Source organism: Bos grunniens, chromosome X, assembly GCF_055505025.1.
Source record: "Bos grunniens cultivar Pamir isolate PY7600 chromosome X, Bosgru_T2T1.0, whole genome shotgun sequence".
NCBI lineage: Eukaryota > Metazoa > Chordata > Mammalia > Artiodactyla > Bovidae > Bos > Bos grunniens.
In genome coordinates, this window is record NC_141194.1 from 80,395,612 (window position 1) to 80,423,108 (window position 27,497).

Here is a 27,497-nt window from a genome sequence, read left to right on the forward strand (position 1 = left end):
TGTGAAATTATTTTACTATTATTATCGAGTATGGATGGAAATATAATTCTCCTTTGAAACTGCTTGGCTACTAACCTTTCCAAAATAAAGTCATTTTCACTTTTGAAAAGTTGACATAGCTTAGGATGTGTATGTTCTAAACTATGTTGTCAGCCTTTGTGGATTTTGGTGCAGGCTACTTAGAGTGAAAAATACGTATAGTGTGTAGTTTTTCAAGTTATCAATTGGTTAAATTTGATTATTAAAATCAATAAATATTTCATTAAGTAGTTAATGCCATATTTTTCACTTTAATTATTATAAAAGACCACTTAATTTTTTTAATATTAATAAAAGTAAAAACTGTGTGACATGTGGAATTCTCTTATAAAGGCTATAGTTTTCCTATGTTTTAAATGTGTAGATATATCCATTTACTGAAAATCATGCCCAATTGATCACCTGTCTTCTAAAAGTGACATTATTTTACCACTATTAGTTCAATAGTTATTATTAAATTCATTATTGAATATATTATTAAATGCATATTATGTGCAAGATACTATGTTAGTTTCTGTAGGTGATATAAAAGGCATTTACTCTACACAGGACACATTATATTCTGTTACTTCACACTCAATTCTGTACACTTTTCATGGGTTTTGATTAAGTATTATTTACTTTAACCAAATGAAGAGTTGAAGAGTGATAAAACATACTTATTTTATTAAATCCAAGAAATTAAACTCTTTGGGAATAAAACAAATACAATACACTGCAAAGTAAAATACTGGAATTGTCTATCAATATTGGCAATAGTTAATTTTTGTTATAGTTTAAGTTTTAATTTATTATTAATTTTTATTAGAGAAAATATTGCATAATAGTTTTATATCATAGAACTCCTATTGAAAATAATTCTAAGTGAATTTGTATTTATTTGTAGCAACAGAAGGCCACATCAATAAAAGTTTAAAAAATAAAATTCTTAAATTGTTAATATATGTGTCAAGAGAGTGACAAGTATAAATCCTGTCATGACAGCATAGAATCAATGTATGTACATCATTTCTTCATTACATTAGCATTTTCTGTGAAGAAGCTTTAAATGCTGATATGGCTTTACAGAAAAAAAGATAATGTTTACCTTTGGTACTTACTGATATTACAAACCTATCCAGCTCGGGAGAAGCACAGTTGTCCAGCTGATCATTTTTCACAGGAGACATTGAATACATTACCTAAATTATTACCTTGACTATGATATATATATTTCACGGTAATATAAGTAGGACTTTAGGAAAGATTTTATTAAATTTGAATGATAGCTGGAAACAAATCAGGTCAACTGACATTTTTTTTTTTAAATCAATCGACTCTTATATAACTTAAAATAGCCACAGAAATCACCAGGTACCCAACATTTTAAAGAATTGGAGACTATCAGGTTGTGGATGTATTTATATACATTATACATTATAATATAACTCTTGGTATTCTTCTATATACAGTGAGAATTAACACATTTAATACTAACAAAATTATTTACCATAAATAACCAGTCTCTAATTAGGTTGGTTATACATATATTTTTCATGTCACTAACATGCCCTGACAAAGCCAGCCTTTCGGAGAAGTGAAGTAGGCAACAACCATGTAAGTGAGATTTGAGGTATGTTTTCTCTTTCAGCCCATCAATAAATTTAGCAGTTGGAGCCACATTTTCAGTGTTAAAACATGTCTCTCTGGATGGGATCTGAGTTATTAGGTATTGCCACCATAGGGTGAATTTGTGTGTTAAATCTTCTGGATAAAAGCAAGATGCCAGCAGGTGTGTGTACAGAGAGGGTTGGGGTGCGCATGCCTGGAAGAAGAGCCAGGAGCGATCATAATAGAGACAGTATGGTAAGAATGGAATAGTACTGAAACGGAGATACATTTTTAGTCTTAATGTCACCTTCTGCTAAGGGTGACTTTGGTCTCTGCTACCTTGATCTTTACTTTGTCCTGAGGCAAGGCTTATGAGGCCATTGATTTATGTGAGATGGCCTTGTGTGAGCACAGTTTGAAGCTTGAGAATGTAAACTTACCTGCATGTGTACCTTAACCTATTTCTCCAACAGTGAAAACATCGGCAGGCAAACTCAGATCTTCACAAACTTAAAATGAGTGACTTCCTGTGCACTGCCAGGACAGCTGCTGGGGCTCTTTCAAATTTTACATATTACACTTTTTGAATGTCAATTTTTCCTCTATGGAAAGCTGGCTTTCAGTAACTTTCCAATACATATTAAACAAAGGAAGTAAAACCTTTGTCATCATCATAAGTGAAAGTCGTTAAAAAACAAGCAAGGCAATTTAATGGTTGCCATTCTGACTACTGGTACATTTTACTACAGTAATTTTGGTGCAACTGTCTGGATGTAAAAATCACCATTTTCTTCTTTTATTTCTTGATTATCAATAATGTATACAACAGACATTCCCAACCGTATTCCATTTCCAATCTCTCTCCAATTTTGATAGAGTTCTACTCTCCACTTTATTTTTGTATTATTTAATTTCATTTATATAATGATAAAAGAGTTTTTTAAAAAAATTTTTTGTCAAAGAGAGCTAACCTCTATGATTGTATCTGTTCTTCCCCCAAAACTACCATTGTAAAAACATTTTGTGGTATTAAATATATGTGTAGGACTCTAAGAACAATTAAATTTAATTGAGAATCCCCTATTTAGTCTGGAGTTTAAAATGAGGGACCACATATTGACCCACCTTACCTAACTTGTAATATATTTATCCAATCAAATCATCATGCTCAGGAAGTCTATAGAATGCAGAGTGGCCCATTCTGTGTGTATGTATGCTTAGTCCCTCAGTCATGTCCAACTCTTTGTGACCCCATGGACTGCAGCCCGCCAGGTTCCTCTGTTCTTGGGATTCTCCAGGCAAGAATACTGGAGTGGGTCATGCCATTTCCTACTCCAGGAGATCTTCCTGACCCAGGGTTCGAATCCGCATCTCTTGTGTCCTGCATTGGCAGGCAGATTCTTTACCACTAGTGAAATGTGGTAAGCCCCATAAAATAGCATGAAAGAAAACAAGAAAGTGTTAGTTGCTTGATTGTATCTGACTTGTGGGACTCTTTGCGACCCCATGGACTAACCCATCAGGCTCCTCTGTCCATGGAATTTCCCAGGCAAGAATACTGGAGTGGGCTGCCATTCTCTTCTCCAGGGGATCTTCTGACCTGGGTATTGAACCCAAGTCTCCTGCATTGCAGGTGGAGTCTTTACCTTCTGAGCCACCAGGGAAGCCTAGCCCATTCTCTAGAAGAGTTTTTTCAGCATTTATAACTTGATATCCCCTTTTGAGAAACAAAAGTTCAAAGCCTTTGCTCTTACTCCTCCTGAAATTTTCAGGTCACTCCACCAAGAATTTTCAAGAGCTTTGTTTTCTAAAATTTATTATAAGAAAATGATAGCTGGATTCTGTATGCCCCAATGTTGGATATTAAGACTTTGTTTAAGGAGAAAACATAATATTTACATTTTGTCTTCACTAACTTAATTGTTCTTATGTTATTTTCTATTTGTTTAATATAAACTCTGATGGTGATTAACACTTTGGTAAGGGTGTCTGTTCAACACATTATTTGATAATAAGATAGACTGAAACCATTTTTTTTAGGTTGCATTAAAATGTTATTTACCAGTTAAATAATATTCTTTAGATGACACTAATGGCAAATGTTTTACTAGTTCAGAGGTAGGTCTAAATAGGCTAAATAATAGGAATCACCTAAATATAATGGTTGAATATTATTGCAAATAGTATTTGGGGCATGTTTATGGGAATACTTACATTATTTTTGAAGGATGGTGAACATTGGCCTACAGATGCTCATGGATATTGGCTGGTAACCCTAAAAGGAAACATTTTAAAAAATGCAGTAAGAACTCTATAAGTAAGGCAACTATTCATGCTATTCACATATAAAGTGTTAACTGGAAAGTAATGAGGCTGATATCCATTAGTGCCAGAATAAAGACAGCTTCATTTATACTAAATGAATTAAAAAAAAAAAAAAAACAAGCATTAGTATAGCATGCACATCAGTGTCAGTCCTTCAGTTAAAGAAGAAATTAAATATCAATTAATGTATAAATGAATCAGCAAAATTCTAAGCCAAATATTAAGTTAAAACATCATTTCATATAAAATAATTACAGATCAGTAGTACTTAAGTGCTAGCTATGTTACCCATATGTATTAAAACAATACTGAAAGCTGGAAAGGGAAATAACATTTGAAAAATCACCATTTCCATATTAGTTATCTTAAAAGTATCAACTGACAGTATTTATTTTGAGATGTGGAAACAAAATTAAAACAAACATTAGCTAGCTACATCTCTGCAGTAGAACAAATAACTTTGGTGTAACAACATTAATATTTAACATGTTTTAAGCATAAAGAGTTTCCCAGAGCATACTAAACATGACCCCAAAGTTTTAAATACAAAATATAAAGCTGTGGAACAGACTCAGAACCCCAGAGTTGGTATAAAGATTCGTTTAAGTTGAAGTTATTTTGAGATTCAATATATGCAGAAAAAAAGCCACCTGGGAGCTTCCCTTATCTGACTAAAAACAACAACTTCTGGGAAATGAGGCTATGATAAACCGCCACTCCAAGGGAGTTTTATGGCTCTTGAAGATGGAAAGATCACTCATACCTGTATAGACAAACATTACCACAATCTTATCTCCTGTCTGTTCTCCTAAAAACCCATTTGTCGTTCCTAATGAAACCTATTTGTTTTTTTCCATAGAAGCAATTCCTTACCCTTCCCCTTTCCCTACTAAATTAGGTATTTATGCCTTTAACTTGAACCATTCAACAAGCCAGCTGCTTTCTTTTGCGGCTTTATATGCATATGAAATAAACCTTTTACTTCTTTTAATCTCGCCTTTGTCAGTTTAATTTGCAGGCCTCATTTCCTGAACCCAAGAGGGTAGAAGGAAATGTTTTCCTCTGCTACAAAGCTAATTCTTTCATTGAACTAAGTAAGTAAAATAATATGCTGTAAAGACCATTTCTCCTGTGGTGAGAAATACATATGAAATGTTAATTACCATACTATTTGAAACATTAAAATATTTTATTAGCTCATAATCATCAATATAAATTAGCATGCTTAAAGCATAGTATATAATATTTTTGTGATAAAATTTAAAGCCACAATTTAAATAATTTAATGTAACTACCCCTTTAATCATCCAAGATACAATGGACCATAAGAACAAATTGTTATATTTTTCATTCCTATAACAGTAAATAAAAATAATTGTTCTGAATTCAAAGTTGTAAAAAACAACTTGGATGAAACTTTGCTGTTTTACTCTAACTTTCAGAAAATACATTTAATGTTATAAATTTAAAAATTGAACTAGTATTTTTTATTTCTTTCACAGCTCCAAGTAGCACAAAGATTTATTGAAATAACTATGTGATAACAACAATCACACTAAACCTCTATTTTAATGAAATGGTAGAGGACTTATAGTATATAAAAACAATTTCTTCAGGAAAAGGGATGCAGAACTGGTTCTACCTAGAATGTTTCAAGAAGCAGAAGTACAAAATTAGTAGCAATCTTGGAGCAATGGTGAGACTCCATGCTTGATGAAGAAGTTGATGGCCAAGTTATTAGTCTATACAATAAAAATTTTACATAGCAATGCTGAAAAGCATAAAACCTTTTAATACACGGTAATGACATGTTCTACCTGCTGTAGAACACACTTAATTTCACTATCCTGTACAAGTTACCCTTGCAGGGACTAAGACATTTGTGGTCAGAAGGGAACTGCTGCCCATGGAATTACAGCCTCCTAGTGTTAACTGTGACTATTACAGTCAGAACAATGTGAGCTGTGATTGTGGTTATGCCATTTATTTGTGCAGGATTTATTTATTTCAAATTCCCACCCCACCCCTTGAGGAAAGATTGATATATCTCATAATGAAGCATTTCTACTCATTCATAAAAACAATATGATAGAACAATTTCTTCAAAATCTGTTAACTGAAAATATACTTTCTGGTGTTTGTAAAATGTTAGTGTACATGCCTTAAATTTTAATTAATTTTGAAGAAATCTGGAATACCCTAGGGGAAATTAAATCTTTTTCTCAATTTCTGTGTCTCTTCAGCCCTACTTGATTTGCTCCTCCCCCACAACCACAACATTCTTTATATTGTTTTGCATCTATCACACACTCTCCTTTCCCAGCCTTTTTCTCTCATTTATACATGTCTGAGATATATTTTCTGTTCTTTTTTATTTATTTTTATTTGGAGGATAATTACTTTACAATATTGTGTTGGTTTCTGCCATATATCAACATGAATCAGACATAAAAGTATACACCTTTCTTCCCTCTTGAACCTCCCTCCCACCTCCCACCCCATTCCACCCCTCTAGATTGTCACAAAGCACCAGATTTGAGGTACCTGTGTCATACAGCAAATTTCCACTGGCTATTTATTTTACATATGGTGATGTATGTTTCAGTGATACTCTCCTAATGTTCTGTCATTTTAAGTTTCTATCCATCTTACTGAATAGTTCTTTTTTTTTTAATTTCCTCCTGATTTTTATAGATTTTTCTCTTTTGCAGGCTACTGACTCTAGATAGAAAAGAAAGCTACTTCTGACCACAAACTCACTCTGCATATCAATCCAAACACTATACAATTTCCTCCCACAAAAATAGCATAGGATATTTTTGAATCTCTTATATGCAATCCTATTGCCTCCTAGGCTATTTATAATTGCTTTGAAAAATGACATTAAAGGTAATTTTGTGATTGTTCAATCTGGCTTTTCCTACAAAAAGTATTGTTATTTTGATTTCAGCCTGCCCTGAAAAACGATATTACAAAATGGTGGTTTCAATTCAAATTGTACTTTAAAAGTCCTAAGAACTAAATGAGAATTTAATGGATTTGCTGTTTTATTTTCCCTCAGTTGAAATAATGGGGGAAAAGTAGGCATTTAGAGTACAGTGTCTATCAAAGAAATGCCTATCTTAATGTGGCTAAAAGTCATCACTAAAATTCTAGTACTCAGTCCTGAGTTGGATGAGGAAATGCTAACATTACAAAAGAGTTGAATGTACTTCTTCAGAATAACGTGGATAGTCCACATTTAAAAATAAAGAGTCGTTTTTCAGGATTAAAACATGACCACATTTAAACCAAAATGTACCCTTTATTGCCCACTTTGACATTTAAAAAATTCAATGAAGCATAATTTACATGTAATAGAATACAAATATTTAAAGTATAGTCCAGTTTTGATGAGGGACTACACACCTCTGTATTCACCATGCCGATGAAGATGGAATGTTTCCATCCTCCTGCTCCATTGTAGTCATTTCATCGCCACCCCCTTTCTCCAGGCAACCACTTTCTTACTTTGATCACTATAGATTATTTTTGCAATTCTAGAAATTCATAAATAGAACCATACAGTATGCTCTTCTCCTTTTCTATTTCTTCTATCTTTTGTTCAAAACATTTTTTCTTTCTTTCATGGAGTCTTATTTACAGACTGTTGAAAGCAAACATATCACCTTGCTTTATACTGTTGACTTATTAATCTTACCTTTCTCTTCAAGTTACCATGGATTCTTTAATATCTCAATCTTTGTCTAACACAATCCTGCCCTTTAAAGCATGTATGCCAGAAAAAAAAAATATTAAAACAAGTGTTGGGGGATGTAAATAAGATTTTTAATATAAATTTAAATGAAATGTATGCATTTTCTTAGCCATTATGAGATTGTTTGTTTTAATGAGGAGTTTATTAAATAGTAAATGTGTGTGTGCATGCTCAGTTGTGTCCCCAACTCTTTGCAATCCCATGGACTATAGCCTGCCAAGCTCCTCTGTCCATGGAATTTTCCAGGCAAGGATACTGGAGTGGGTTGCCATTCCCCTCTCCAGGGGATCCTCTGCAGGAATCTTACCCGTGTCTCTTGTGTCTTCTGCATTGGCAGGCAGGTTCTTTACCAGCTGAGCCACAGGGGAAGCCCTAAATGATAGATACCTATATAATATCTTGGGTAGAAAGTACAAGTTTTTTAAATTTATTTTTTAATTGGAGGATAATGCTTTACAATGCTGTGTTGGCTTCTGCCATACAACAACATGAATCAGCCTTAAGCATACATATGTTCACTCTCTTGGACCTCCCTCCCAACCGCCCCCCACCCCCGCCCTCGCCACTGCATCCCACCCCTCTGGGTTGTCACAGAGCACCGGGTTGAGCCCCAGTTTTTATGTTCAGGTTTTATATACTTAATTTTTTTTTTTTATGTTGGCAGCTAAAATGTTCAACAGTTGAAAGTTCCTACTAATGTGTGATGCTGCTGCTGCTCCTGCAGCTGCTAAGTCGCTTCAGCCATGTCCGACTCTGTGTGACCCCATACATGGCAGCCCACCAGGCTCCTCTGTCCCTGGGATTCTCCAGGCAAGAATATGCGAGTGGGTTGCCATTGCCTTCTCCAATGTGCTGTATAGTACACCACTATTGTAAAAGAATAATTCAAAGCCAATCAAAAGGGAGGCAGTTTTGCTTCATAAATAATTTCTGAATAGGTATAATTTTAAGGAAACTTGTTCCATATTAAAGATTTAGAAAAAAAAGATGGCAAGCTTGAATCAACTGTTTCTTATGGTATTCAACAACAAATAGCATATACACAAACTTTTTCTGATATAAATGCCTAATTTCTGGAAAGGATAGTCATATTTGGCAAGTGCTGACTGGATAGGATGAAATACATGAACTAGCAGTTTAAGTTTGTGCTAAGTCACTTAGTTGTGTCCGACTCTTTGCAACCCCATGGACGGTAGCTCACCACGCTCTTCTGTCCATGGAATTCTCCAGCAAGAATACTGGAGTGGGTAGCCATTCCCTTCTCCAGGGGGTCTTCTCAACCCAGGGATCGAACCCACATCTCTCACATTGCAGGTGGATTCTTTACTGTCTGAGCCACCAGGCAAGAATTTGAAATTTATGTTTTCCTAATTAATTGCTTTTGAACACGAGTACTTTGAACACCTCCCTTTTACTGATTGTGCAGGACTAAAATAAATTTAGTAACAAAAAATAAGGATAATAGAAGTTCTGATACAAAATTTGTTAACATTTAGAAGTGTAAAATAAGGATTTAGACAGATAAGTCAAGACCATATTGCCTGGCTCCAACCACAAATTTTCTTTTGTTTTGTTTGTCAATGCCTCTTAGTATATAAACAACCTCTGCCATTCCCAGCAGGTGCATCTGTTAAAAATCTGCAAGTTTTCAGAATAAGCAAATCTATAGTGACAGAAAGGATCTCTCATTGCCTAGAGCTGTCTGAGGGAGGAAGGGACATAGAAGCTTGAGGAGTGGGGAGTGACTGCTACTCTGTATAGGGTTTCTTTTGGGGGCAAAAATGTTCTAAATTGTGAGGATGGTTGTACAAGCCCTGCAAGTATACTAAAAATGGGTTGCATACTTTAAAATGGATGAATTGTATAATATGTGAATTTTGTCTCAATGAAGCTGAAAAGATTTTGAGGGTAAATCCATTACTTCAAATGAAAAATCTTGAAATAACTTTGAAAGATTGATCATATTATTTAAAAATCTATTGGGGAATATATTGACTTCACATAATAATAGTGTGAACATTTATTAATGTAAGAATCATGAAAGGACACATTTTAATTTAAAATAATAATTCTAATATCTGAAACTCTGCATGTGTAAATGTGTCATTTTGTAGTGATGTGTAAGCTGGGTCTGGACATTAAAAAGTAAAACTAAATGGCAAATATGGCAAGATGACTAAAACATTATGAAACCTTTTGCTTTTAATTGAATAAGAGACATTCAAAGGTTGATCTTTATCTAGCCTTTTTGTCGCACCAGCAAATATTTAGTGTTTATATATAATGAGAATGATGTGAAGTTTTCTATTTGACATGACTCTTTGATCTTAATACTAAGCCATATATTCCAGTGACTTCTTTGGTGAGGAAATGTCAAGTCTCTAAGCATTTAATAAATGGCCAAGAAGAAGAAACTCTACATTCTTTATTATGGGCAAAAATTGTCTTTGATACTTCATTTTGACTTCTCTAGTCTTGTTTCTGCTTTATTGACTATGCCAAAACCTTTGACTGTGTGGATTACAATAAACTGTGGAAAATTTTGAAAGAGGTGGGAATACCAGACCACCTGACCAGCCTCTTGAGAAATTTGTATGCAGGTCAGGAAGCAACAGTTAGAACTGGACATGGAACAACAGACTGGATCCAAATAGGAAAAGGAGTACGTCAAGGCTGTATATCGTCACCCTGCTTATTTAACTTCTATGCAGAGTACATCATGAGAAACGCTGGACTGGAAGAAACACAAGCTGGAATCAAGATTTCTGGGAGAAATATCAATAACCTCAGATATGCAGATGACACCACCCTTGTGGCAGAAAGTGAAGAAGAACTAAAAAGCCTCTTGATGAAAATGAAAGAGGAGAGTGAAAAAGTTGGCTTAAAACTCAACATTCAGAAAATGAAGATCATGGCATCTGGTCCCATCACTTCATGGGAAATACATGGGGAAACAGTGGAAACAGTGTCAGACTTTATCTTTTTGGGCTCCAAAATCACTGCAGATGGTGACTGCAGCCATGAAATTAAAAGACGCTTACTCCTTGGAAGAAAAGTTATGACCAACCTAGATAGCATATTCAAAAGCAGAGACATTAATTTGCCAACAAAGGTCTGTCTAGTCAAGGCTATGGTTTTTCCAGTTGTCATGAATGGATGTGAGAGTTGGACTGGGAAGAAAGCTGAGCACCGAAGGATTGATGCTTTTGAACTGTGGTGTTGGAGAAGACTCTTGAGAGTCCCTTGGACTGCAAGGAGATGCAACCAGTCCATTCTGAAGGAGATCAGCCCTGGGATTTCTTTGGAAGGAATGATGCTAAAGCTGAAACTCCGGTACTTTGGCCACCTCATGCGAAGAGTTGACTCATTGGAAAAGACTCTGATGCTGGGAGGGATTGGAGGCAGGAGGAGAAGGGGACGACAGAGGATGAGATGGCTGGATGGCATCACTGACTCGGCGGACGTGAGTTTGAGTGAACTCTGGGAGTTGGTGATGGACAGGGAGGCCTGACGTGCTGTGATTCATGGGGTCGCAAAGAGCTGGACACGACTGAGCAACTAAACTTACTTACTTAATTAGTCATGTTGATATTCATTAAAAGTTATTGCGGAAGGGCTCTGTACCTTGTTGTGAAAATTTATATCTTCCTTTCAGCTTTTTCTTTTAACTGTACCAGCATACACACACACACACACACATATCAACTGCTGGTTTTAATTAAAAAAATTATAAGACACTGAATTCAGAATTGAGTTACAAACTAGTGACAGATTCTGAATAATCCATAGCATTTAGCTCTGATTAGTATTTGGAAGCTGATTCTTAAAATATTTATAGAGAGCAGGTGGATTTATTTGGTATGCTTAAAACTTATTAAAAAATATCTAGTGATAATATTTACTCAACTTGAAGTGACAAACTCCACTGTAAAAATTATAGGAAAAACTCCACTGTAAAAATTATAGGAAAAACTCGATAGAAAAATACATTGTCAATCTGAAGCTATATATCAGAAGAAAGTATTTTACATTTATAGAAAGACAAGGTGGAGCTTTTCAATTTGACATGAATTGATTTGCATTTAAAAGGCAGGTACCATGCTTAGATTTGAGTTTGTTAATTATGAAAATATATGACTATTATATGAAATTAAATTGACTATTAATATGAAATTAGATTAAAATAAAATCAATTATTATGCTATTAAGATCAGTTCAGTTCAGTTGCTCAGTCATGTCCAACTCTTTGCGATCCTATGGACTGCAGCATGACAGGCCACCCTGTCCATCACCAAGTCCCGGCACTTACTCAAACTCACATTCATTGAGTCAGTGATGCCACCCAGCCATCTCATCCTCTGTCTTCCCCTTCTCCTCCTGCCTTCAATCTTTCCCAGCATCAAGGTCTTTTCAAATCAGTCAGTTCTTTGTACCAGGTGGCCAAAGTACTGGAGTTTCAGCTTCACCATCAGTCCTTCCAATGAACACCCAGGACTGATCTCCTTTAGCATGGACTGGTTGAATCTTGCTGTCCACGGGACTCTCAAGAGATTTCACCAACACTACAGTTCAAAAAGCAGAGACATTACTTTGCCAACAAAGGTTCATCTAGTCAAGGCATTTTCCTGTGGTCATGTATGGATGTGAGAGTTGGACTGTGAAGAAGGCTGAGCACCGAAGAATTGATGCTTTTGAACTGTGGTGTTGGAGAAGACTCTTGAGAGTCCCTTGGACTGCAAGGAGATCCAACCAGTCCATTCTGAAGGAGATCAGCCCTGGGATTTCTTTGGAAGGAATGATGCTAAAGCTGAAACTCCAGTCCTTTGGCCACCTCATGCAAAGAGTTGTCTCATTGGAAAAGACTCTGATGCTGGGTGGGATTGGAGGCAGGAGGAGAAGGGGACAACAGAGGATGAGATGGCTGGATGGCATCACTGACTCGGTGGACGTGAGTTTGAGTGAACTCTGGGAGTTGGTGATGGGCAGGGAGGCCTGGCGTGCTTCGATTCATGGGGTCGCAAAGAGTCGGACAGGACTGAGTGACTGATCTGATCTGATCTGATCTGACAGTTCAAAATTATCAATGCTGTGGCACTCAGCTTTTTTATAGTCCAACTCTCACATCCATACACGACTACTGGAAAAACCATAGCTTTGACTAGATGGACCTTTGTTGGCAAAGGAATGTCTCTGCTTTTTAATATGCTGTCTAGGTTGGTCATAGCTTTTCTTCCAAGGAGTAAGCATCTTTTAATTTCATGGTTGCAGTCACCATGGGCAGTGATTTTAGAGCCCTCAAAAATAACATCTGTCACTGTTTCCACTGTTTCCCCATCTATTTGCCATGGAGTGATGGGACTGGATGCTATGATCTTAGTTTTCTGAATGTTGAATTTTAAGGCAATTTTTTCACTCTCCTCTTTCACTTTCATCAAGAGGCTTTTTAGTTCCTCTTCACTTTCTGCCGTAAGAGTGGTGTCATCTGCATATCTGAGGTTATTGATATTTCTCCTGGCAATATTGATTCCAGCTTGTGCTTCCTCCAGCCTAGCATTTCTCATGATGTGCTCTGCATATAAGTTAAATAAGCAAGGTGACAATATACAGCCTTGACGTACTCCTTTCCTAATTTGGAACCAGTCTGTTGTTCCATGTCCAGTTCTAACTGTTGCTTCCTGACCTGCATACAGATTTCTCAAGAGTCAGGTCAGGTGGTCTGGTATTCCCATCTCTTTCAGAATTTCCCACAGTTTATTGTGATCCACACAGTCAAAGGCTTGGCATAGTCAATAACACAGAAATAGATGTTTTTCTGGAACTCTGTTGCATTTTTGATGATCCCATGGATGTTGGCAATTTGATCTCTGGTTCCCCTACCCTTTCTAAATCCAGTTTGAACATCTGGAAGTTCACAATTCACGTATTGCTGAAGCCTGGCTTGGAGAATTTTGAGCATTACTTTACTATCATGTGAGATTAGTGCAATTGTGCAGTACTTTGAGCATTCTTTGGCATCACCTTTCTTTGGGATTGGAATGAAAACTGACCTTTTCCAGTCCTGTGGGTACTACTGAATTTTCCAAATTTGCTGGCATACTGAGTGCAGCACTTTCACAGCATCATCTTTCAGGATTTGAAATAGCTCAACTAGAATTCCATCACCTCCACTGGCTTTGTTTGTAGTGATGCTTTCTAAGGCCCACTTGACTTCACATTCCAGGATGTCTGGCTCTAGGTGAGTGATCACACCATCGTGATTATCTGGGTCGTGAAGATCTTTTTTATATAGTTTTTCTTTGTATTCTTGCCATCTCTTCTTAATATCTTGTGCTTCTGTTAGGTCCATACCATTTCTGTCCTTTATTGTGCCCATCTTTGCATGAAATTAAGATATAAAAGCAGAATGGAATTTCATGATATATATAGTCAAAATATTTCTTTTGTTATTATAACTGCTTTTTTCCCTAGTAAATATGATTTTGGGGAACTTAAGGTGAATCTATCTGTTTTTTTTTTTCTTCTACTGTTTATTATGTGCTAGGTTATTCATGTACATTATATATCCTAGGGTCAGTCCCTCAAGGCATAAATTATTACCCTAATTTTTAGATGAGGAAGCTTAGATTCTAAAACCTGTTTAAAATACTCTTTACAACTATACCCCAAACTACCCTTAGAACAATTGCTTACTATATATTAAACAGTATTAATCAGTCCAAATATAACAATAATCTTTATTAAAAAACACCATCTTCCAAAGCTTTAACTGTTCAAATCTTTACATACTAGATGCTCTTAGTCACAAAGGTCTCTAAGTAACTTGACACAAATTACTTTATAAAAGTAATTTTTAAAGACTTTTTAAAAAGTCTTTTAAAAAATGATTAATTTCTTCCATTTTCCTATTTCATTGCCAATTGCTATCATTAGATAACATTTTGCACACTTTTCCACCTTTATTTTTGTTAATAAATGATTATTATCTCACCTTTAAAAAATGAACTGAGATGTTGACAATATATACATTCTTGATTTGTATAAGTTAATATATGACTAATGTCTCCTGAATTGTCTTCCATTTAGTTCTCTGAGAATCTCTCCATAACTAAGTAATTGTTATATTGAGAGTCTCTTTTTTCCATGAGTATTTGGGAAGCTTTTTAAAATTTAGGGCTGTTAATCAAGGTGCCATGAAAATAGCATACACAGCCTTTGTAGTCAGACAGTCTTAGTTTTGGTTCCCCACTCTACTCCGTTTAACTATGTATTTGGGCATGTGACTTAGCCTTCCTATGTCTCCACTTCCTATTTGTTATGGTGGTGGTTAAAATTACATAAGATGATATACAGACTGCCAAATGCACTGACTGGAGTATGATGGGGGCTCAATACATGTAAAATTCCTTTCCTTTCCTCTCCTCTTATTACTAGAGGTTTCCATGATTTCTTCCCTGAACCTCCTACCTGGAAGATTCTGTTCTATATTTACTACATAGAATGGTAAATATAAATAATTAAAGTAATACTATAGTTTAAAATTCTGACACAAGGTTGGATGAATAGAAAATTGATTCCACTGATCATTGAGGATTTTCTTAAGCTATCCTTTTTCCTTCTGGATACCATTTCCTCTAGTACATATCTAAGTGAAAGTTAACTATTTAACATTTGCTTACAAGATACATGAATGTTTCAGTTCAGTTTCAAATCAATCCAATATTTGCAAAGTGCGCATGCAAGTGAATAATAGAAAAAGGGTCGCAGAAGTTAAACAGACTTCATTCTATAAAATGTACGTCATTGTTTTTTTTACCTTTTATATCATGCCATTGATCTCATGATTGTTTATGTTATGATTTCATCTTTCACCTAAGCTGTTGTTCACAGATTGTCTTTGAAATCCATGAAGGTCACTGGTTTTTTTTCTTATAAAATGACATAATATATTAAAGCTGGAATTCTGTAGATAGTGACTCATGCTTGCATTTGTACATTTTAAAAGATGTAATTTATAGAAAGGAAGCATCCAGCCTTGAGGTGTTTCAGATTTCAGTTGCTCCAACAAATTAAAAATGGCTAGCATAAATAAGTGCACATGACCTGTCAACTAGTCAGTCATCTAATTTAAACCTCAAAAAATTTTCTCTTATTTGTATTTTACATGTTTATTTCCCTCATTGTGAATATATATCTGACAGAAATATCTTTACCTATATGTCAGTAAGAATAAAAGTGATCATCTTTAAAGTATTCACATACTTGTACTAACTTTCAAATTATTGAAGCCAAGAATGTAAATGTACTTTCTATTTATTCTGAATTTATTAAGCATGACACGCTTCCCAAGGACAGTACAATGTAGTAAAAATTTTAAAGGTGTTCATTTAATATGCCACATAGCCTTCAAGAAGCAGTGGGCCATGGTGGAAAAGAACCTGATTTCAGATTTAGTAGATTTGGGTTCTCTTTGTAAGCTTTGCCAGTAATTAGCTGTGTGACCTGGAACAAGTTAGGAACCGTCTCAAAGGCCTTAATTTTTTCATCTTTAAAACACAAACATTATTAAATTTGGTACAATTGGTATACTTTTGTTCTATTGCTTTATTAAAATGGTTACTACTTAATGCATTATTGCTTTTATAATTTCATCCATGCATTTAGGAATTATAAAGTACTTTGCTAAAATTCTTAAAATTATCAAATTCCATAAATAATCTAATTATCAAAATGATCGAATTCCATAAATAATCTAATAAAACCTCTTTTGATGTCAAGAACTGTCACTTGATATTCAGACAATTGATTCTACCTGGGATTATAAACTAATGCTCATCATTTATTTTCTTACAAGATAAGCCAAGGTGTAACTCAGATATCTAAGGGCTTACTAATAACAAATGATTCACATGACTCCTCTGTGTAAGAATTTTACTATTTTCACTTGCCTCGTTCGATTAGCCTAACCCATTTCTGGACAGACAGGAAGTACTAATAAACTCATGTTTGCTGACTCATTCTTTAAGTAAATTAAGAGTGACAGGATTGAGCATGAATGACTCCAGACTCATGGAGATATTTTTTTTAATAAAAATATTATCCGTCTGAAAAATTGAGTCAGTAAAAAAGCGATTTGGTCATTATATGTTTAGGTTATAGTGAAAAAGTCACCTTAGAAAGTTTATCCAAATTCATATCCTTCTTTAGGCTTTGGGGCAAAGGGTTTTTTTTTTTTTTTCTTTCTTTCTTTTTTTTTAACTTTTATTTTATTTTTTAACTTTACAATATTGTATTGGTTTTGCCATATATCAACATGAATCCGCCACAGGTATACACGTGTTCCCCATCCTGAACCCTCCTCCCTTCTCCTTCCCTGTACCATCCCTCTGGATCATCCCAGTGCACCAGCCCCAAGCATCCAGTATCGTGCATCGAACCTGGACTGGCAACTCGTTTCATATTTGATATTATACATGTTTCAATGCCATTCTCCCAAATCATCCCACCCTCTCCCTCTCCCACAGAGTCCAAAAGACTGTTCTATACATCAGTGTCTCTTTTGCTGTCTCGTATACAGGGTTATTGTTACCATCTTTCTAAATTCCATATATATGCGTTAGTATACTGTATTGGTGTTTTTCTTTCTGGCTTACTTCACTCTGTATAATAGGCTCCAGCAAAGGGTTTTTATATCACAATTTTAATCTCACATAATTTATTTTTTAGGGCTTCCCTGATGACTCAGTAAGTAAAGAATCTGCCTGCAATGCAGGAGACACAGGATACAAGGATTTGATCCCTGGGTTGGGAAGATCCCCTGGAGGAGGAAATGGCAACCCACTCCGGCATTGCCTGAAAACTCCCATGGATAGAAGAGCCTGGTGGGCTACAGTCCAAAGGGTTGCATAGAGTCAGACAGGTGAGCCACTAAGCATGCAATCTCTTTTTTGTCTACATTCCTCCCTGAAATTTCTCTAATTTAACAGTGGCCTTTTCCTGCCAAATCCTTTATGTAAAGTTTATATACTAGAGCTCTAACTAGACTCTAAACTACTGGAGATAAGAAATAAGTATTGTTTCCTCTTCTGGGAGGCCCTGGAGTACTGTCAAATGTCTTGTATAGAGCAGAACCTTAACAATCACTAAATATAGGAATAAATAAAGTTGGGGGAAAACTAGGAGTTTCATTTTGAAGATTCTGTGATAAATATGACCCTTAGATATTCTCCAGAGCTTTGAATAATCAATTCTTAAAATTTGGATCTTTGTTCTTTTCCCTGTACAACCGTCTCTCTATTAGAAAGTTTTTACATTCAGCTAAACCAGACTGATATGAGGCTCTAAATTTCTTTACCTCCAGGTTTGACCTGTCTCCAGAAATCAAATATTATATTTTCAGCTATCCAAAGATCCACCATCATCTGATGGTATATGTCTCACCATTAATTTAAATATACTTAAATCAGTACCTAGTCCCTAACTGACTTTTCTCACATTATGTATGTAACATGAATGTCCCACCCCTTGGATGGTTTCCCTTCCTCTGTGTCAATTCAAACCCTGCTTACCCTTGGGCTCCAGTTCAGTTCCTGTCGTACAATAAGATGCCCTTAATTGTTTCTCTTTCTTCATTTGCATACGGCACATAATTTAGTACTTCATTATATAATGTCTCAATTTTTGTTGCATGTCTATATATTTTATCTTATCAAATAAAATGTAAGTCCTATGGTAGGAATGATAGCACACAAGAAATGTTCATTAAATACTGGCTTGACAGTTTTGTGTCTCTAAAAATAAATACTATATTCTCTGCCATGTTTTTATAATGTCAGGCATAATTAAGCTTCAAAAAATAGTTTTTTAGTGATGATGATAAAAATCTACGTGGTTGCTCAGCTAGATCTGGAATAGGCTCCAGTGCCACAGACTGAAACCTGGCTGAGGACAAAAGTTTGAATAATTCTTTTGAAATTATTATATACCAAATTGTATAACTTTTGATTCATTAAAGATGGTAATAAATGAATTAGATATTTTTCAGGGGGATGTAATTAGAGATCAAAGTAAAATACAAGGAGAAGTCATGAACAAATCATAAATGACCCTTCCTTTGTTCCTTCTTGCTATCTGGGGTCACCTTCAAAGACTCAGGAGTTGTAAATACAGAGTAAGCTGAATACTCCTTATAAAAGATAGGTTTTGATACAAGGGAAAAGGATTATATAAAGTACAATAAAAGACCTCCAGATGAATATCTATCCATTAATTTTCTTTTCTTTGGAAGTACTTTATAAAGTAATAACTTATGTGTCCAATTAAATCTTAGAATATATTAAAGGAATGAGATAATTTTTAATTAGGAAGCTCAATCATAAACTAAGCATTGACAATGTTGATATTCAGCAAGATATTAATGAACTCCCCATGAAAAATTATCCACTGAAAACTGACTTTGGAGTAAAATAATTCAATAGTCTATCAAATTTTATTTGAGAACTAATAGGACCACTTTATACTTTAATTTATCAGAATTTTCTTCTGAAAAAAAAAAAAAAAAAGCCTTTCCCAATACTTGTATTTAATGCTATTTCAACCATACAAAGTATTTTCTGTTATTAGGGCTCTGGTTATCACAGGAAATTTGAATAGTGTCAGGGCTAGTGGTTATAAAATAAGGAAAAAGACATAGGTTGAAATACTCTATTGCAATATTGAAAGAGGAAATCAAAGAGGGATTGACTGACTTTCAAGAAACCATCCTTGGCTAAAGTACAACTGGACAGCTAGCCTTACAATTTATTCTGCGGGAAGAGATTTGGATTTTTTTTAAGTTTTTATCAAAGTTATGTTGCTCATCAATCAGCCTATATTTATTTAAACCTTGACCATATGCAAATGAATGTCTGCTCCTCTGTAGAAAAATAAACATTTGTCATATGTTTTTTAATTATCCCACAATAATACAATTTCCTTCTCTCTCTCATATTTGTACCATTTATTTCTGAACACCTAAATTTCTCTGGAAGTAAATGTCCATGGTGTGATGGGAAGGGGGTTTACTGGAAATAGACTAAAATTTTGAATAACAAAGCATGGATTTATTTGAATCCTGGCTATATATCTAATTCTGTGATCTTGAATGAGTGGTTTAACCTTTCTTATCACTAGTTTTATACTAGAAATAGACTACAATTTTGAATAACAAAGCATGGATTTATTCGAATCCTGGCTATACATCTAATTCTGTGATCTTGAATGAGTGGTTTAACATTTCTTATCACTAGTTTTCTCATTTGTATAATCAATATAATAATATTGGCTCTCACTAACTCTGTTATGCATACATGCTCAGTTGCATAGTCCTGTCTGTAGTCTGCCAGGCTCCTCTGTCCATGGAATTTTCCAGACAAGAATACTGGAGTGGGTTGACATTTCCTCCTCCAGAGGATCTTCCCAACCCAGGGATCAAACCTGCATCTCCTGTGGATCCTGCATTGGCAGGCAGATTCTTTACCACTGAGCCACCTGGGAAGCCCTAACTCCCAGTTATGTTTAAAATGAAATGAGAAAATGGATAAAGATATTTTAAAATTGTAAACCTCTATAAATATAAATTTTATTTATTTAAACCTCTATAAATGTAAATTTTATTAAGGTAAGAAAAATAGTTAATAATAAGGATGTTCAGTGACATTATAAACACTTCTGCTATATATATATATATATATATATATATATATATATATATATAGCTTATGTTAGAAAGTAAGATAAATAATGAGAGAGAAGAAAGGAGGGAAAGGAGAATGAAAGAGTAGCTCTTAGGCTAAAAAATCTATAGTAGCAAATAAGAAAATTAAAAAGAAAAAATTTAAAAAGTGATAAAAGAATATAACATAGATATTTCAGTTGAATTTTTTAAAATGTACCTGTCTTAGCAACTATGTGGTGTTATCAATAAATTTTGAGTTCTCTGCATGTGATGTGTATTTATTCTTCCTGAAACATAGCTATAAGAGTTAAAATAATGGAAAGTTTTAAACTATGAAACATAAATATCTCTAATTTTCTTCCTTCCTATGGGTAAAAGAGTTATTGATGTTTAAAGGTTGACAATATATATCACTGGAATAGTTTGTATTTCTGCATTACTTTCATATTGAAAAGACTTTTGCTGAAGCATTTTGATCCACTTGACCTTTACTTCTTTTTCCACTTTGTATATCTATTAAGCATTTTTAAATTAAAAAAAAATGTTTTACAACTTAACTCCCTCAAAAAGTAAAATAGTTATCATGTTATGATTCACCATTCAAGATTACATAGAAATCTTATTAGAGAATCTTTTGAGAAAATAAATCAATGATAATTATTCTTTAGCATAATTTCTGTAGCCTGAAGAAGTTAGTTTATGATCTGTTAGAATAACTACAAAATATAACCATGGTTTCTGCAGACACGGCAGGGTATTATCCATCCTATCAAATCATTAAATAACTTCACTTGTAGAGGGTTTCTAACTGTACACAGTCTATCTTAAAACATCAAAAAATCATTATGTGTAATTTATTATTGATAACCAGTGATCTCTTAAATTTATTTTATGTAATAAAAGACAGAAAGATTTTCACTCATTTAGAATTTTTAAATAATATAAATCTTTTCAAATGTAGGACATTGGAATGAATGAGTGGAAAGGACAAGCTTAAAACCTGAAATGAGGGACAAGCTTTAGCTTGTATAAAGGTTCCTTATGACCATTATTTTATGGGCTGTAAAAATCAGCTGCTGCTGCTGCTAAGTCATTTCAGTCGTGTCCAACTCTGTGTGACCCCATAGACGGCAGCCCACCAGGCTCCCCCGTCCCTGGGATTCTCCAGGCAAGAACACTGGAGTGGGTTGCCATTTCCTTCTCCAATGCATGAAAGTGAAAAGTGAAAGTGAAGTCGCTCAGTCACTAACTGAGCATTACTATTTGAAATGTATTTTTAGAACTAAAAAGCCATTAGCATTTTCATAAGATTTACTTTTTTAACAGATGAGAACATAGACACTCATAAAAGACTAGAATCCAGGTTATTTAATTCTAAATTTACACCATAAAATCTTTTCCCACAGTGCTCATGTGCTTTTATATGTTAATTATTCAGCAAATATATATTGATAAAACCCACACTGTGTAATGATGTATGCAGAGGGTAGTGGGTTAGGGGTATAAACATGAATAATATATAATCTTTGTCCTATGTGAATTCATAATCCAATGGGAAAGACACAACTCAAATTAAAAAGTGAGATGATACATATAAAACTTTAAACACCATGCCTGGCACATAGGAGATCCTGAAAGCCAAAATCCAAATATGAACAACAAAGTGCAGTCCAGTGTATTTAGTGGTGTAAACAATAGTGTCTATTCTCTTGATGTATAGAACAGTCTTTTGGACTCTGTGGGAGAAGGAGAGGGTGGGATGATTTGGGAGAATGGCATTGAAACATGTACAATATCATATATGAAAAGAGTCGCCAGTCCAGGTTCGATGTACGATACTGGATGCTTGGGGCTGGTGCACTGGGATGACCCGGGGGGATGATATGGGGAGGGAGGAGGGAGGAGGGTTCAGGATGGGGAACACATATATACCTGTGGCAGATTCATTTTGATGTATGGCAAAACCAATACAATATTGTAAAGTTAAAAATAAAATAAAATAAAAAAAGAAGAAGTTAGTGAACTCCAAACAGAATAAATTACATGAAGAAAATCACAACGTAAATGAGAAAAAAAATTTTGAAATTCAAATTCTAGTACTCTTATGTATGTGGGGGTCAACCTAGATGCTTTTTTATATGGCCAGGAGTCTTTTTATAATACAGATACAAAATCATAACATTTGAATTTTAAGCATTGCTTCTTGGCTTTGTAGTCTACATAGTATATTCATCTACCCCCCACCCCCTCACCTTGATAATAAGACAGTGTGGTTTTCTCTTAATGAACCATGAGACTATTTGCAGTCATTTTCCAATGTTACCCATTGCCTTGGAGATCATCACTTCATGACCCACCTTATAGTCTATTTCATCTTAGCAGTTGACAGCTACTCTGGAATCTGGAGTTGGGCAACATTATTTTGTGCCATTGTAGTGGAAGTGGGGAGCCCGCAGAGTTCAAACATGGAATTGGGAAGTTGTCTGAGGTGAAATTTAAAGCACTGGCCATGTAATTCTATAATCACAATGGGAATGAAAAAAAAAAATGGACACATTTGACCAACATTTTCCAAAAATTATTCAGAAGCTATATTGATGAATTTAATTGAAAATAAGATGAAGAGAGGTGATCCAAGAATGACTTCAGTGCAGAAAAAACAAGCAGTATTTCACTTATCATGTGAAAGCAACATAATTTTGGAGGAGGGGGTCTTTTAAAAAATATCTAACAATATAAGTGTTGCCATAAATGTATTCCATATTATGTTGCAGAAATTTGTGTACTTTTATTTTATCCTATTGCTTCACTCTGAATCAAGACACTCAGAATATCCACTGTGGACATGAAAATTTGTCAGCTCTTCTTTTTTTTAATATAAATTTATTTATTTTAATTGGAGGTTAATTACTTTACAATATTGTATTGGTCAGCTCTTCTGAAAATGGTATTAATCTAAGGTAAAAAAATCAAATTACTTAAACAACAATATACTATCTTCTAAGGTTTTCAATGTTTTTAACTTTTAAATTCTATTTTCATTACAGTGGCAAAATTTGTGGGAGTTTTCTCCATATTCTTTTCCTTGATTATATATTCATACAATTTGTGTCTCTAGATGTATAACGTTAGGAATATCAGTCATTTAATTTCAGTAGTTTCTGTCTTCCTGTTTGTAACAAAGAAATTAGTTTGAAGGACCCTTACAGAAAGATCACCTATCAACTCTCTCATTTTATGGTTGTAAAAACTGAGACCCAAGTAGAATAAGTGACTGACCCATTGTTTTCCTCATTCATCCTAAATGGGAGGGTAGGAAAGAGAGAAATCAATAAAACCTGTACCATGAATTGAAGAGTTTTATAATTACATGAAATTGTCTTTTCTCTATGATAGAACTATTAGCTTTTGGGGGGAAGTATTGTATAATATTTCTAACATTCCAATAAAGTGTAGCGCATGTAGTAGGCCCTCAACAAAGACTTGCTAAAATCCACAGTGCTCACAGGATTTTAAACTTACCTTCATCTTATAGTTGACTAATTTGGCAGATAAACATTGATAGTGAATTTTGTAAATTTACTTGCAAAAAATTTAGATAATTGATCGAGGTTTGGCAGTAGAAACAGGAAAAGTTGAGGTAGGACATACTAACTCAAAACTTGGGAGAACAAGTGTCATTGTGTCAGAGAGAAAGTAGAATGTTGGCTTCCAGAGGCTACGGTCAGGGGAGAATGCAGAGTTATTGTTGAATGGGTATAGAGTTTGTGTTACAAGATGAAAAGAGTTACGGGGATAGATGGTGGTGATGGTTGCATGACAATGTCAATTTATCTAACATTCTTGGATTTTACACTCAAAAATGGTTAAGATGATAAATTTTATGTTATATGTATTTCCCCACAATAAAAACAAATTTTTTTAAAGGAAGTAACTATCCTAAAAATGATATCTTCCAAAAGGGGAAAAGGAGTCATTGTATCAGTGAGTAGTTTGAAGGTTTATACTTCTACCATGTATCATAAATTCTTTTCCATTTGCATAGTGATTAAAAAAAATAGGTATGGAAGTGTGATGAAAGAACTAGAGAAATGTCTATTGAGAAACCAGATCATTTAGTTTCTTAAAATTTGGTTAAAAAATATTTGTTGGCAAGGTCCCATATTCCTGTTTTACTTCCACCAAAAGTAATGTCATCAACTTCTCTCTGAATCTCATTCAGATTGACACTACATAATACAGGATATGGGCCTATTACTGTTTGAGAATCAGTGACTAATCAAAAAATGCTAGAGCAAGCCACAAAGCATTAAATTAATTTTAACTATTTTTTTCTAATCTAAGATGAAAAAAACCCTGACAGAGTAATGACTTTATCAAAGCAATTCATTAATAATAACCTCTAAATTCCTATCACATTACAAAAGTGAGGCAATAAAGCTCTTGGTTACAAATTTATTTGCTGCAAAGACATTTGGGGATTGTTATTTTTAAAGTTTCTGCTTCTCTATAAGCCGTCAAGCCATATTGTGGAGTGAATCTACACCTTTGAAGTTGCTAATTAAAGGCTAAATAACAAGGGGATTCTATAGCCAGAATGTGGAAATATTCCTAAACATTGAGCACATCTTCACCAGATATGTATGTAGCCAATAGAATGTGGTGTCTCTCTGTTACAATATATGACATATATACATGTATATGTCCATATATATGGACATATACATATACACACACACACACACACACACACACACACACATACACATTCTCCAGGCCAGAATACTGGACTAGGTAGCTGTTCCCTTCTCCAGGGGATTTTGCCAACCCAGGGATCAAACTAAGGTCTCCCATGTTGCAGGCAGATTCTTTACCAGCTGAGCCACAAGGGAAGCCCATATACACATATACACAGATATATATATATATATATAAAACATGGTATATTTTCCTGTGAAATGGAAAAATAAGCCTGTACATGATAGGACTAAGCTTTAGCTAGCTAGTTTAAGAAGATTTATAATTTATTAATTGATCTAAAGCACGTTCAGAGAGATTGTCTGTAATCATTTCACAGAAACCTATTATTCTTTTAGATGCCTTGAGTTGTTAAATACTATTATGCAGGTATACTAAATATTCTACTTTAGTTCTTCCTTTATCTTCTTTCACTTTTGCTTTAACCATTGAAACATGTATTCCTCAGAGATTACATAGACATATATAGATAGAGACATAGATATCATATATGGCAACATATCAGTCAAGATACATTAATTGATTACTTACTATAGGCAAGGAGTTTGCCATATAAGTGGGCAAAAGATTCAGGCAAGAGGTGAGGGCTTGAGCCAGATCTTGAAGACCAGGTAGAACTTAGATGCATTTGAGAAGGGAGGCTCATATCACAGTACTGGACTTCTCCAGTCTGACTTCAGTATTTCTAGTAATAAATACTCACAAATCAGGTTTTATGTCATTAAAATTTAAGTAATAAATGGAAGTCCCCACTCCAGTACTTTTGCCTGGAAAATCCCATGGACGGAGGAGCCTGGTGGGCTGCAGCCCATGGGGTCGCTACAGTCGGACACGACTGAGCGACTTCAGTTTCACTTTTCACTTTCATGCACTGGAGAAGGAAATGGCAACCCACTCCAGTGTTCTTGCCTGGAGAATCCCAGGGACGGGGAAGCCTGGTGGGCTGCCATCTATGGGGTCGTACAGAGTCGGACACGACTGAAGCGACTTAACAGCAGCGGCAGTAGCAATAAATGGAAGTAGTAAAAACAACTTGTGAAAGAAAAAACCCTTTAAGTATACAGAAATTTTGTGACCCCATAGACAGAAGCCCATGAGGCTCCCCCATCCCTGGGATTCTTCAGGCAAGAACACTGGAGTGGGTTGCCATTTCCTTCTCCAATATTCTGTCTATCTTACATTAACTTTAGTTGAAATATTGTACTCTGATACAGTCTTTCTACCTGGGCTCAGATCAGTAAACTAAAAAATCTGACTATTACTGTTTATAATACCTATGTTTTAAGTCAGAGTTATCACATTATTTCTCTGGATGCCAGTGTGAAAAGGTAATACATGGGAAATGGGGTCATAAAACCTTTCAAATATCTCTGAAATACAATAAATGATTTTTAATGACCCATCTGTCACTCTGGTCTCTGACCTCTAGGACTTCAAATTTTCCTATTTCAATTCCAGGTAGGCAACTTTAGATAAATGATCAAATTTTAATGGCTTTGCTCTGATATTGAGTGTATGTCCAACTCACTATAGTGACACCTAACCCTTTGCACTTATCCTCTGTATATAATAGCACTATGTCTCTGATTTCATTTCACTCTTAAAGTGATGTCTACAACTCCACTGAACTTCACTCAGGCTTCCTATCCTTGTGTCCCCTGGCATTAACAGTTCTTTCTCATTTGCTCTACTTTTGTACTGGTAGTTGCATTTCCAGACAAACTGTTACATGCCTATCTTCACCTTGCCAAGTAGCACATGAATGATTAATGGGCACTGTCAGTAATAATATCCTCATCTTCATATGCAAATCTGTTCTACCAAACACTAGTGACTACAGTAGGGGGGAAAAAAAAAACTAATTAATTCCTAAACAGAGGAGTAGAGTTTACTGCTTAACAACATGGTAACTGGCATCAAACCTGCCTTGTTTTAAGCTTGATTTTGGTCTCAATTAGTTTGAGTAGATTATTTAACCTCAGTGGTGCCTCAGTTCCCCCACCTGCAAACTGCAGATATTAGTAGTACCTTTTCATGGGGTAGTTGTGAGACATATGAGTAATACATGTAAATCTCTTAGAAATGTGTGTACATAGTAGCTTTCAATAATTAACAGCTATTATTATCATTATTTATACCTGTTTTGTGAAGAATGACTACTTGCTAACTTGGGCAAGTCTTCCTATCTTGATTCTATAAAGTCATACCTGAAAATACTCAATCTTGATTACTGAGATAAAATGAGAGAGATGTGAATTTAAAATACATGTATAAAAAGATTTAAACACTGTGACATTTACTGATAGGCATCTACCA

General features: G+C 34.8%; 1 protein-coding gene across 1 annotated transcript in view; it reads right to left on the reverse strand.

The window, feature by feature from the left end:
• The window catches only part of HTR2C (5-hydroxytryptamine receptor 2C), a 345,435-nt gene that overhangs the window by 307,103 nt on the left and 10,835 nt on the right, over positions 1-27,497 (reverse strand). The window contains exon 2 of the mRNA XM_086387142.1: positions 3,844-3,904. The gene's annotated coding sequence lies outside the window, so the exon portion shown is untranslated. The remainder of the gene's footprint in view (positions 1-3,843; positions 3,905-27,497) is intronic.